This window comes from Pongo abelii, chromosome 20 (genome assembly GCF_028885655.2).
Source record: "Pongo abelii isolate AG06213 chromosome 20, NHGRI_mPonAbe1-v2.0_pri, whole genome shotgun sequence".
NCBI classification, from domain to species: Eukaryota; Metazoa; Chordata; class Mammalia; order Primates; family Hominidae; genus Pongo; species Pongo abelii.
The window spans coordinates 43203898-43218040 of record NC_072005.2 but is presented as its reverse complement, the minus strand read 5'-3'; the positions used below and the strand labels follow the sequence as shown (position 1 = coordinate 43218040).

The 14143-nt window shown below is 44.1% G+C and overlaps 1 protein-coding gene and 1 pseudogene across 8 annotated transcripts in view; both read left to right on the top strand.

Moving 5' to 3' along the window:
- Positions 2470-3034, top strand: LOC100436360 (selenoprotein K pseudogene; annotated as a pseudogene).
- Positions 3201-14143, top strand: part of LOC112130223 (zinc finger protein 420) — a 32393-nt gene continuing 21450 nt past the window's right edge. For 4 of the 8 annotated variants that reach the window (XR_010138614.1, XR_010138613.1, XM_063720071.1 and 1 more), the window contains exons 1-2: positions 3564-4537; positions 8986-9042. The gene's annotated coding sequence lies outside the window, so the exon portion shown is untranslated. Of the gene's footprint in view, positions 4538-8985; positions 9043-14143 lie in introns of all 8 variants that reach the window. The other 4 variants (XR_010138612.1, XM_063720068.1, XM_063720069.1 and 1 more) reach the window with 2 other exon arrangements.

Below are 14143 nucleotides of genomic sequence, written 5' to 3'. Positions count from 1 at the left end.
TAAAAATGCAAAAATTAACTGGGCGTGGTGGCAGGCGCCTATAATCCCAGCTACTCAGGAGGCTGAGGCAGGATAATTGTTTGAACCCGGGAGGCGGCAATTGCGGTGAGCCGAGGTCACGCCACTGCACTCCAGCCTGGGTGACAGAGCAAGACTCCATCTCAAAAAAAAAACCTGCCTGAGAAAGCTCAATACTGTTCTGAAAACATACTGTTCCAGCCAAAACCTGTAAATTGTGATAGGTCCTTAAGCCCCCTCTTAAAGCAGTTACTTTAGAAAGCTTGCAATTATAAACCATTTCTCTGCCCCTTTGAGATGTAAATCTACCACCAAGAGCTGTCTCCTCAGAGAGCTGAGTTTGAAATGCAAACATTCAGAGAGCCAGGTCTTGCTCCAGCCTCTCAGTTCCTGTGGAAGTGTAAGGGCCTAACTTTGGTGGCTGTCTTGCTCCAACTTTCACAACTACCTCAGTCGTAAAGATACAAGAAGTTTGTTTCTACTCTGGATAAATATCAATTAGTTAAAAAAAAAAAAAAAAAACCTGATGCCTTAGTCATATGGACCAAACTCCCCCTTAACACCTTTCAGTGTCTCCTTTAGTACACCCCAGCATTTTCAACAACTCCTGATTTTTGTTTCCCAAAGTGGAGCTCAGTTCACACTGGATTCTGTTCCCTAATGCAGTAGTTGTTACTGAATAAAATCTGTCTTTACTGCCTTTTACTATTGTCTCACTTTGTTTCTTTTTCTTTTCTTTTCTTTCTTTCTTTTTTTTTTTTTTTTTTGAGATGCAGTCTGGTTCTGTGGCCCAGGCTGGAGTACAGTGGCCATGATCTCGGCTCACTGCAACCTCTGCCTCCTGGGTTCAAGTGATGCTCCTGCCTCAGCCTCCCGAGTAGCTGGGATTACAGGCATGTGCCACCACACCCTGCTAATTTTTGTATTTTTAGTAGAGATGGGTTTTCACTGTGTTGGCCAGGCTTGAACTCATAACCTCAGGTAATCCACCCATCTTGGCCTCCCAAAGTGCTGTGATTACAGGTGTACGCCACCACACCTGGACTCTTTTCTTTGAGATGGAGTCTCGCTCTTGTCACCCAGGCTGGAGTGCAATGGTGCAATCTCAGCTCATTGCAACCTCCGCCTCCCAGGTTCAAGCCATTCTCCTGCCTCAGCCTCCTGAGTAGCTGGGATTACAGGTGCACACCACCACGCCTGGCTAATTTTTGTATGTTTAGTAGACACAGGGTTTCACCATGTTGGCCAGGCTGGTCTTGAACTGCTGACCTCAGGCGATCTGCCCACCTCGGCCTCCCAAAATGCTGGGATTACAGGTTTTAGCCACTGCGTCTGGGCTTTTTGTTTCTTTTTTAAGACAGGGTCTAGGTCTGTGGCCTAGGCTGCAGTGTAATCATGTCATCATAGCTCTTGGGCTCAAGTGATCCTCTGGCCTCAGCCTCCCGAGTAGCTGGGATTATGGGTGTAGACCACCAGGCCCAGCTAATTAAAAAAAAAAAAAAAAAATTGTAGGCATGGGGTCTCACTATTTTGCCCAGGCTGCTCTTAAACTTCTGGCCTCAAGCAATCCAGCTGCCTTAACTTCCCAAAGCACTGGATTACAGGCATGAGCCACTGCGCCCAGCCCCACTGTATTTCTCTTTGACAAAACCTAAACATTCTGTTAATTTGAACACCACTTATATTTATGTTAATGTTCTGAGTAAATGTAAATGAATACTGACAAAATAATAGTATAACATCAGAGAGATTTTTGTTTGTTTGTTGAGATGGAGTCTCACTCTGTCACCAGGCTGGAATGCAGTGGTGCAATCTCAGCTCACCGCAACCTCTGACTCCCTGGTTCAAGCGATTCTCCTGCCTCAGCCTCCTGTGTAGCTGGTATTCTACTGGTATTAGCTGGGTGTGGAGGCATGTGCCACCACACCCAGCTAATTTTTGTATTTTTAGTAGAGACAGGGTTTCACCATGTTGGCCAGAATGGTCTTGATCTCCTGACCTTGTGATCCGCCCACCTTAGCTTCCCAAAGTACTGAGATTACAGGCGTGAGCCACCACTCCCGGCCCAGAGAGATTTTTTAAACAAAACGAATATGTAACTGATATCTTGTATTTTAAATCTAAGAGGGTATATGAAATTGAATGCATTCTGTGAGAGGAGAGTCAGAGTATTGATAAATTTGGACTTATTAAAATTCCTGGAGTAATGACTAAAACAACCTACAAGCTATTAAAGAGAAAATTGGAATAGTAATACATCAATCCAACATAAAGAAAGGAGAGAAAAAGGAAACATGCAACAAAAAGAAAACAAATTGAAATGCCAGGAGCTAACGCCTGTAATCCCAGCACTTTGGGAGGCATAGGCGGAAGGATCGTTTGAACCCAGGAGTTCAAGGCCAGCCTGGGCAACATAGGGAGACCCCGTTTTTAAAAAGTAATAAATAAGGCTCCGAAGCGGAGAATGGGGGCAAGATGGTTTACATCTCAAACGCACAAGTGTTGGACAGCTGGAGTCAGTCTCCATGGAGATTATCTTTGATAACAGATTTCTTCTGGGGAATAGCTGAGTTTGTGGTTTTGTTTTTCAAAACTCTGCTGCAGCAAGATTTGAAAAAAAGAAGAAGCTATGGAAACTCATCTGATTTCAGATACGATGATGATGGAAGAGGGCCACCGGGAAACCCTCCCGGAAGAATGGGTCCAATCAATCATCTGGGTGGCCCCAGTCCTCCTCCAATGGCTGGTGGATGAGGAAGGTAAATGTCTGCTCTAAGAAGCAACTGGACATGCATATTCATAGCAGAAGGAAACCATTAAGAAGTGGAGTGCTGACCATGCTGGAGCAGTAGATGAAAGTGTGTGTCTAAACAAGGACTGCTCTGTGTCCTCGCAGATGAATGAGGTCATGCTGGGAATTCCCTCTGCAGGGAACTGGCCTGACTGACATGCAGTTCCACAAATGCACGTTTGTCTCATTATCTTTAGGGTATTAAAGTGTTAATATAGTTTTTGTTGTTGTTGTTGTTGTTGTGGTTTTGAGACAGTCTCACTCTGTCGCCCTGGCGAGTGCAGTGGTGTGATCTCGGCTCACCACAACCTCCACCTCCTGGGTTCAAGCGATTCTCCTGCCTCAGCCTCCCGAGTAGCTGGGACTACAGGCGCACGCCGCCATGCCCAGCTAATTTTTTGTATTTTAGTAGAGACGGGGTTTCACCGTGTTGCCCTGGCTGGTCTCGAACTCCTGAGCTTGGGCAATCCGCCCGCCTCGGCCTCCCAAAGTGCTAGGATTACAGGCGTGAGCCATTGCCCCCGGCCTCCTCATCTTTAAATTCATAAAAAGATTGAATATGAAGAAGATAAATAAAAGGCTGTGTATTTAGCACACACACAAAAAAATAAAATGGCAGCTTTAAATCTATCAGTGGCTATATTAAATGTAAATAAATTAAATACTCCAGTTAAAAGAGATAGACGTTCGGGGTGTATTTAAAAGCCACGGACACACACGGTCTTCCGACTGCCCTATTCACAGGCTCAGCCCCTGACAGCACTGGCTCTGAGACTAAGCCCCTCGGGCAGCTCTGAGCCTCCCAGGGCTGAGCACCGCGCTTTGAGCAGCTCCGCTAACGCATCCTCCGGTTGGGAGGCGGCTGCGTTCCTGCGCGAAGCACGTCGGCTGCGAAGCCTCTGGGAAATGTATTCCGGGCTACGAGCCCACAAACATGGCGGAACCGGTTGAGGGGAGGTTGCTTGAATTCTCTCAGCTGCGCCCCCTGACCTAATAGTCGCTGGCACAAGCTGCGCCCGGAGACGTGGGAGCGTTCTCTTGTTTTCCGAGTGCGCAGACTCATCGAGTCACAGTTTATGCTTTTGTGACGCGGTGAGTCCAGCCACTGATTCCTAATGGTTTAGAGTGGGGAGGTTATGCTTGGGCGTCCTGGACGCTGGCCCGCGTGGTGGCTGTAGAAGACGCACGGATCCCGGGATGGGGCTGGAAGTTTGCAAGAGTCCATCCGAGGGGATTCTGGCTGCGAGTGTGACAGAGTATATGAAAGCCGCATGGAGGATCTAATTGTAGTGTGAGCGAGAGTGAGTGCCCGCGAGGGATCGTCACCTGAATGAAAGTCTCGGATTCACCGCCTCTTATCTTCCCTTCTTCGACTGTAAAATGGTGAAAATAAGGGTGCTTCTTCCACGACGTCAGTTTACTCGAAAATTTGGAAAAGAAAAGGCTAAATAATTGATCTGATAAATACTATAAAACAGGATTTCTGTATAAAAGATAAATTTATTATTGTATAGAATACCAAATCAGTGTGACTTTTAAATACAGGAAGAAACATTTTAAAGGAACTTATTTTGTGGGACTCCTGCTTTTGTGTCAGACCCTCAGAGTAGGCATTTATTCTGTTGTTTAGGGAACACAACAGATTTGAGAAGCCTCGGATTAAGGAATAATTTATGAAGCCCTGTTGACTACCGTGGAGAGATCATAATTTGGGGTTCAAGATTCCAGGTGAGGCGCTATAACTCCACTTTCTGAAAAGCAAACCTTGGCTCAGAGAAGTCCTGGAGACTTTTAAGGCTTCACCATTCCTCAGTGAGCCTAGTACCAGATTCATTCGGCTAATTTGTTCCAGTTTCCCCAGGCCAAAGTGTCTTTGGGATGTAAAAAAGCCTATGCTTCTTTCAAAGATCCTCCAAGTATTTCAAAACATTGACTTTGCACATAAATTTAAATGATAAAATTATTATTAATTTTTTTTTTGAGGTGGAGTCTCACTCTGTTGCCCAGGCTGGAGTGCAGTGGCATGAAGTCAGTTCACTGCAACCTCAGCCTCACGTGTTCAAGCGATTCTTCTGCCTCAGCCTCCTGAATAGCTGGGACTACGGGCGCGTGCCACCATGCCTGGCTAATTTTTTGTATTTTTAGTAGAGACGGGGTTTCACCATACTGGCCAGGCTGGTCTTGAACTCCTGACCTCGTGATCCGTCTGCCTCAGCCTCCCTAAGTGCTGAGATTACAGGCATGAGCCACCTCGCCCGGCCCAATGATAAAATTATTAAGAAATTGAGTACAAAATTAAGATCTGGAAATTTGTAGTCTTTATTTATGTATTTTTTAAAGCCAACTAAAAGATGTAATGAAAGACAATATTTAGCCGGATGCGGTGGCTCACACATGTAATCCCAGCACTTTGGGTGGCCGAGGTGGGAGGATCGCTTGAGCCCAGGAGTTTGAGACCACCCTGGGCAACATGGCGAGAGCCTGTCTCTACAGAAAATAATTTAAAAAAAAAAAGTTTAGCCAGGTGCAGTGGCATGCATCTGTAGTCCCAGCTCACTGCACTCCAACTTGGGTGACAGAGTGAGACCCTGTCTCTAAAAACATTAAATAAAGAATATTACTTAGCAATTCTGCATGTTACAACATGGATGAACATTAAAAATTCTAAGAGAAAGAAGCTAGATGCAAAATACTACATAGTATATGATTCTGTTTATGTGATTCAAAGATAAACAGACACTAAAACAGTGAGATTTTATTTTATTTTATTTGAGACAGAGTCTTGCTCTGTTGCCCAGGCTGGAGTACAGTGGCACGATCTCCGTTCACTACAACTTCCACCTCCCAGGTTCAATTGATTCTCCTGCCACAGTCTTCCAAGAAGCTGGGATTACAGGCGCTCGCCACCACACCCACCTAATTTTTGTACTTTTAGTAGAGGAGATTTTGCCATGTTGACCAGGCTGGTCTGGAACTCCTGACCTCAGGTGATCCGCCCGCCTCAGCCTCCCAAAGTGTTGGGATTATAGGGGTGAGCAACCGCACCCAGCTGAGAAGAGATTTTATTCAGTACAGATTGAGCATTCTTAATAAAAAAAATCTGAAATCCAAAATGCTCTAAAATCCAGAGCTTGATGTGCACTGACGTGATGCTCAAAGGAAAGTTTTCAGAGCATTTCAGATTTTGGAGTTTTGGATTAGGGAAGATTAACTGCTGTATAATGCAAATATCTCAAAATCTGAAAAAGTCTGAAATCTGAAACACTTCTGATTCCAGGCCTTTCAGATAAGGGAAATTCAACCTGTAATAGCCACTGCAATGGGGAAGTGAACTGAACTGGACTGGAGTGCAGTGGCATGATCTCGGCTCACTGCAACCTCCACCTCCTGGGTCCAAGCGATTCTCCTGCCTCAGCCTCCCGAGTAGCTGGGCTTACAGGTGTACAACACTATGCCCGGCTAATTTTTGTATTTTTAGTAGAGACCAGGATTCACCGTGTTGGCCAGGCTGCTCTCGAACTCCTAACATGAGGGAATTCGCCCGCTTTGGCCTCCCAAAGTGCGGGGATTACAGGCGTGAGCCACTGTGCCCAGCCAAAAGGAGACCTTTTAAAGGCTGGGGTGTGCTAGGGAAAAGCCACTGAAGGGTGCAAAGGGGAGTTTGGTCCATGTAACTAGTTTGTTAATTGCCATTTATCTGGAGAAGAAACAAAGAAACAGGGTTTTTTCTTTTTTTTTGAGACGGAGTCTCCCTCTGTCGCCCAGGCTGGAGTGCAGTGGCACGATCTCGGCTCACTGCAAGCTCTGCCTCCCGGGTTCCCACCATTCTCCTGTCTCAGCCTCCCAAGTAGCTGGGACTACAGGTGCCCACCACCGTGCCCAGCTAATTTTTTGTATTTTTAGTAGAGACGGGGTTTCACTGTGGTCTCAATCTCCTGACCTCATGATCCGCCTGCCTCGGCCTCCTAAAGTGCTGGGATTACAGGAGTGAGCCACCATGCCCAGCTCCCCCCCCCCTTTTTTTTTTTTTAAGACAGAGTCTTGCTGTGTTGTCTAGGCTGGAGTGCGGTGGTGTGATTTTGGTTTCCCGTAGCCTCAAGACCCTGGGCTCAAGTGATACTCCCATGTCAGCCCCCTAGTAGCTAGGACTACAGGTAAGTGTGACTAAACTGGTAATTAAAAATTTTTTTTTGTAGAGGTAATCTCACTATATTGCCCAGGCTGGTCTCAAACGCCTGAGCTCAAGCGATTCTCCCACCTCGGCTTCTCTAAAGTGTTGGGATTACAGGCATGAGCTACCACACCAGCCAGTTCTCAGATCTTTTTAATTTTTTATTTATTTGTCTGTTTTTTCATAATTATCAAGCAAAGTTCTCAAATCTTTATGACAGAAGGCCAAGTGGTGCAGCTTGGAACGCTGCACCCACCAAAGTTAGGCCGTTATTCTTCCAGAGGGTCTGGGAGTTATGTCTCTGAATGTTTGCATTTGGAAGAGACTCTCAGGTCCTTGAGGAAATAGTTTTGAGTGGCACATGGTAGATATACATCTCAAAGGGCAGAGAAAGCATTTATAATTATAAGCTTTCCTAGTGGTAGGCAGACAGGCCCCTGAACTCCCTCTTTAAGCAGTTACTTTTTTTTTTAGACAGAGTCTTGCTCTGTCAACCAGACTGGAGTGCAGTGGTACAATCTCGGCTCACTGCAACCTCGGCCTCCTGGGTTCAACAATTCTCCCTCCTCAGCCTCCAGAGTAGCTGGGACTGCAGGCACACGCCACCACACCTGGCTAACTTTTGTATTTTTAGTAGAGATGGTGTTTCACCATGTTGGCCAGCCTGGTCATGAACTCCTTGCCTTAAGTGATCCACCCACCTCAGCCTCCCAAAGTGCTGGGATTACAGGCATGAGCCACCACGCCAGGCCAAGACCAGTTACTTTTAAAAGGGAGTTTAGGGGCCTGTCTGCCTAGCACTAGGTTTTTAGCTGGAACAAATAGTAAATTCTCCAGGCAGCATTAAACTTTGTCAGGCAGGCATTTCAAGGGGGACTGGGGTCAGCCTAGGAACATGGTCTTAAACTGCTGGAAACTATTCTAGAATTTGGGCAAGTCTCTTAGCATAGGGGTTTGGATAGAGTTGTTATGTGCTATGTGCGTGAGTTTATAGTTTACAGAGGCCGTAGGACCTGAAATCAGCAGGGAGATCCAGTCCTCCTTTTTATTTCTATGAGGTGGACAAATCCAGAGAGAAACCTCTTAGGGTAATGTTGAAAGCTCTCTACAGTCAGTGGCACCCTGAGATTACTGTCTCTGTAGGGGTGGGAGGCATGGGATGAGGTATGGGTGTGTAGGGTGTGGTTAGGGTTGGGGGATAGATTAATATCGGGTAGGGTGATGCTGTGGGGTAGGGGAGACTCTCAAGATCATTATCTACAGGGTGAAAGTAAACAGCTAATAGTGATTGATTAACCCTGACCCACAGCTCTGGTCTTGGGCTAGAATTTTAGAGCTGGAGGAGATTTGGGGAGAACGCTGGGAGCGGTGGCTCACGCCTGTAATTCCAGCACTTTGGGAGGCTGAGGCAGGTGGATCACCTGAGGTCAGGAGTTCAAGACCAGGCTGGCCAACATGGTGAAACCCCATCTCTACTGAAATACAAAAAACAGCCGGGTGTGGTGGCAGGCGCCTGTAATCCCAGCTACTGGGGAGGCTGAGGCAGAAGAATCACTTGAACCCAGGAGCCAGAGGTTGCAGTGAGCCGAGATCGTGCATTGCACTCCAGCCTGGGTGACAGAGCAAGACTCCATCTCAAAAAAAAAAAAAAAAAAAAAAGAAAAGAAAAGAAAAGAAGGGGAGACACCTGAGAGTCACCAGAAATCGGAATTCCCTTGTCATGAATCCTTCTGGAAGCTCTGTGGAGAAAATTACACTTCCTAGAAGCCTGACCATGCCTGGACTATCTCAGTTAGGTATCTGAGACCTCTGAGAAGTGGCAGCTCCAGGTAGCTTCCATCCTGACTTTTCTTTTTGACACAAAGATAAGTAAAAGATGCTGGTCTCTCTCTGACTTCTATCTGTGTACACAGGCAGAGGACCTGGAGAGCAGGCCTCAGTTTATGTTGACACAAAACTGGTTTCTCCTAATTCCATTCTCCTTCTCCATTCTGTGTTTTTCCAGAGGTGCCCTGAGGAGCAGGGAAGCATGGCTATTGTGGATGTAAAAGCCATGTTCAAGGTGAGGGGAGATTTCTTTCTTCTGTTAACTACTTTCTTGTTTGTTTTTTCTTGGAAATGCACTTTCCACTTTGTTATAATGATCAAGTTTGGCTTGAGATTTGCCAGCATGATTTGTTTTAGGCCATATATCTACCTGGACCATAAAAGGTGGTATGCTTTTCTTTTTTTACTCAAGCACCTCCTAGGCCATGTGGGGACCTTAATATCTGTGTGTTCTAGAGAAATGTAATTCTCTGCATCTCAGTTTCCTCATGTGTAAAATGGAGGGAATGATAGCACTCACCTGTAGGTTTGTTAGAAAGACTAAATTGATACATGTAAAGCCCTTAAGTATATTGGCACATAAAATATATTCAATTTATTAATACATGAACTGTTATGATTATATTTTGTACTAAGTTATCTATGGATCAGGAAAAACAAAAATATAAAATTAATTGTGATAGATATTTGCAAATAAGAAAAAGAGCTAGATGCTCAAGTAGTATAAAACAGGAGTTTTTAATCTGCAGGTCATTTACTTCATATATTGGCCACAAATCCCTTGAAAATTTTTTTCCTGAAAGAGGTGTAGAATTTATTCTGACTTCAAAGGTATACCTCTGTGGCCTAAAAAGATGCCTGGTTTAACCATAGATGTGACCTTACAAAAAATTTGTGCCTCCCAAATGAAAAGAATTAGAAAAATTATTGTCCATTCATGTGCTAGAATATTTAACACAAAGATATGAAGTAACTTGCCTAAGCTGGTGCACAGCAGATCTGGAGTGCAAACCAGGCAGTTTGGCTTCACTCGAGCCCTTCCCCACTGTGCTCTCTGTTTCTTCATTTGGTGACTTTCTAAAAATCCACTTATCAAGAGTTACATCACAGGCATCTATAAGCATAGCTGCATTTTATTTTATTTTATTTTATTTTTTATATTTTTTATTTTATTTTATTTTATTTTATATTTTATTTTATTTTATTTTATTCTATTTTATTTTATATTATTTTATATTATTTTATTTATTATTTTTTTGAGACAGGGTCTTGCTTTGTTACCCTGGCTGGAATGCAGTGGTACAATCACAGCTCACTGCAGCCTCTACCTCCTGTGTTCAAGTGATACTTCTACCTCAGCCTCCCGAGTAGCTAAGACTACAGGTGTGCACCACTGCACATGGCTAATTTTTGTATTTTTTTTGTAGAGACAGGGTCTCACTGTGTTGCCCAGGCTGGTCTCAAACTCTTGGGCTCAAACAATCTGCCCCCCTTGGCCTCCCAAAATTCTGGGATTACAGGCATGAGCCAACGCATCTGGCCTCCAAGCTGCATTTTAAATTATTGTGTTATATGCTCTTCTAAAATTATAGTTTTTTTTGAGACGGAGTCTCACTCTGTCACCAGGCTGGAGTGTAATGGCGCAATCTCACTGCAACCTCCACCTCCCGGGTTCAAGTGATTCTCCTGCCTTAGCCTCCTGAGTAGCTGGGGCTACAGGTGCATGCCACCACACCCAGCTAATTTTTGTATTTTTAGTAGAGACAGGGTTTCACCATGTTGGCCAAGATGGTCTCGATCTCTTTTTTTTTTTTTTTTTTTTTCTTTTTTTTGAGGTGGAGTCTCGCTCTGTCACCCAGGCTGGAGTGCAGTGGTGCTATCTCAGCTCATTGCAACCTCTGCCTCCTGGGTTCACGCCATTCTCCTGCCTCAGCCTCCGGAGTGGCTGGGACTACAGGTGCCCGCCACCACACCTGGCTAATTTTTTTTTTATTTTTAGTAGAGATGGGGTTTCACCGTGTTAGCCAGGATAGTCTCGATCTCCTGACTTCATGATCCACCCGCCTTAGCCTCCCAAAGTGCTGGGATTACAGGTGTGAGCCACCGCTCCCAGTCAAATTATAGGTTCTTTTAAAGACCTGCCCCCTTAACGTAGTAATTTGTCTTGTATATCTTTCCTTTTTACTTAAAATGTTTGGTCATAGCTGTTAATGGTAGTGCAGTCATCTGTCATGTAACTGTTCTGTGATATATTCTTGTGTTCACTAAATTTTGCACTTTTCTAGGTTTCGTTTATTGATAACTTCCCAAGTATAGAATTTTTAGGTAAAATATTAAGCATTTATTAATGCCAGGAATATCAATGACTCTATACTAATACTTGGGAGAAATGAAGTGATTAGAAAGCCCTAGTTCAGTTTCTCTCAATCTAGCAAGGGACATATAATCTATACAGAAATAGATTAAAGTGTGACAGGAACTAGAGAAACACAGATGCTTTTCCTTGTGGGCTCATGGGAAGGTGACATTCTGACCACAGTAACCTCTGCCATTTTATGAGAAAACCATCTTGAATACGTAGAAACTCTGGAGATAAAGAGATTTTGTGTCATGAGCGTTATGCCACGTATTATTATTATTATTTTTTTGAGACTAAGTCTTTCTCTGTCATCCAGGCTGGAGTACAGTGGTGCAATCTCAGCTCACTGCAACGTCCACCTGCTGGATTCAAGCAATTCCCCTACCTCAGCCACCCGAATAGCTGGGATTACAGGCACCCGTCACCATGCCCTGCTAATTTTTTTTCTATTTTTAGTAGAGACAGGGTTTCACCATGTTGGCCAGGCTGGTCTTGAACTCCTAACCTCAGGTGATCCACCCACCTTGGCCTCCCAAAGTGCTGGGATTACAGATGTGAGCCACTCCACCCGGCCTTATGCCATGTAATTTTTAAATAAACTTTTTTTGTAAATAAAGTTTATTTTTGTAAATAAACTTTTAATGTTAGATGTACAGTCAGACGTCACCTAAGAACAGGGATACATTCTTCTGTTGTTAGGTAATGTTGTTGTTAGGTGATGTCATCATTGTGTGAACATCAGAGGGTGGACTTACATACACCTAGATGGGATAGCCTACTACACACCCAGGATATATGGTATAGCCTAGAGCTCCTAGGCCACCAACCTGTATAGAATTTTACTGTACTGAATACTGTAGATAGTTGCAACACAATGATTTTATGTATCTAAATATATCTAAATACAGAAAAGATACAGTAAAAATATGGTATAGGCCAGGCGCAGTGGCTCACGCCTGTAATCCCAACACTTTGGGAGGCCAAGGCAGGCGGATCACGAGGTCAGGAGTTTGAGGCCAGCCTGGCCAATGTGGCGAAACCCCGTGTCTACTAAAAATATAAAAATTAGCTGGGTGTGGTGGCAGGTACCTGTAATCCCAGCTACTTGGGAGGCTGAGGCAGGAGAATCGCCTGAACCTGGGTGGCGGAGGTTGCAGTGAGCCAAGATTGTACCATTGCACTCCAGCCTGGGCGACAAGAGCAAGACTCCATCTCAAAAAAAAAAAAAGGTATAAAAAGTAAAAAATGGTACACCTGTGCAGGGCATTTACCATGAATGGAGCTTGCAGGACTGGAAATTCCTCTAGGTGAGTCAGTGAGTGAATGGTGAGTGAATGTGAAGGCTAGGACAGTACCACACCCCACTATAGACTATAATCACTGTATACTTAGGCTACACTAAATATGTGAAAATTTTCTTCTTCGATAATATATTAACTTTAGCTTACTGTAACTTTTTTTACTTTATGAACTTCTTGATTTTTTAAAACTTTTTGACTCTTCTTTTTGGAAATGGGGTCTCACTCTGTCTCCCAGGCTGGAATGCAGTGGTGCGATTATGGCTCACTGCAGCGTTGACCTGCTGGGCTTAAGCCATCCTCCCGCCACAGCCTCCTGTGTAGCTGGGACTATGGCATGCACCATCATGCCCAGCTAATTTTTCTATTGTTTGTAGAGATGAGGTTTTACCATGTTGCCTGGGCTTAGTGGTGTTTTTTATGATGGTAAAAGATAGTATATCCTCAATGCAAAAATTCAGAAAATATGGAAAATCACAAAGTAAAGATTACCTATAGTACAACAACAACGAAAAATCTTTCCAGATCTTATATATATCCACACACATGTGGGTTTTCTGCTAAAAGGTGGTTGACAATCACTATTCTGTTTGATAACTCTAGGATGACAATGACTATTCTGTTTAATAATGCTCTCTGTTATGACAATGACTATTCTGTTTAATAATGCTCTCTGTTCACTAGAAAATTGAGGTAAAAGATTTTCCATGTTACAAATTAAGGAGAAACTTTTTTTTTTTTTTTGAGATTTGAGATGGGGTCTCCGTTTGTCACCCAGGCTGGAGTGCAATGGTGCAATCATAACTCACTGCAGCCTCAATGTCCTGGGCTCAAGAATTCTCCTGCTTCAGCCTCCCAAGTAGTTAGGACTATAGGTGTGTGCTACCACACCTGGCTAGTTTATATATATATTTTAGAGACACGTGGTCTCTCTACATTGCCCAGGCTGGTCATGAATTCCTGGTTTCGAGTGATCCTCCCACCTCGGCCTCCCAAAGTACTGGAATTAACAGGTGTGAGCCACTGTGCCCCACCCCAAAGCTATCTTTTTTTTTTTTTTTTTTTTGAGATGGAGCCTCACTCTCTCACCCAGGCTGGAGTGCAATAGCATGATCTCGGCTCACTGCAACCTCCGCCTCCCGGGTTCAAGCAATTCTTCTGCCTCAGCCTCCTGAGTAGCTGGGACTACAGGTGCACGCCACCACACCCAGCTAATTTTTTTTTGTATTTTTAGTAGAGACGGAGTTTCACCATGTTGGCCAGGATGGTCTTGATCTCCTGACTTGGTGATCTGCCCGCCTCGGCCTCCCAAAGTGCTGGGATTACAGGCATGAGCCACCGTGCCTGGCAAAGCCATCATTTTTATGATTATCTTGTTTTTCATTATATGAATACAATAATGGTTTATTAAACTGTTTCCTCTTTGTACACATTTAAATCTTCACTTGAATAGAATCTAAGATGTATAATTGCTGAGTTTAAGGCATGCCTGTACGTGCTCATACATTTTTCTAAATATATTCTTATGTGCAGGATGCCCTGAGATTATTTCTCATGTAATCATACGGGGTGTAACCAGTTGTCTCATTTTGCTAATCTCATAACTGGGAAATGATATTTCTTTGTTGCTCTACCATTCAAATCCTTGATTTTAAGTAGCATCTTACCTCTCTATTGAA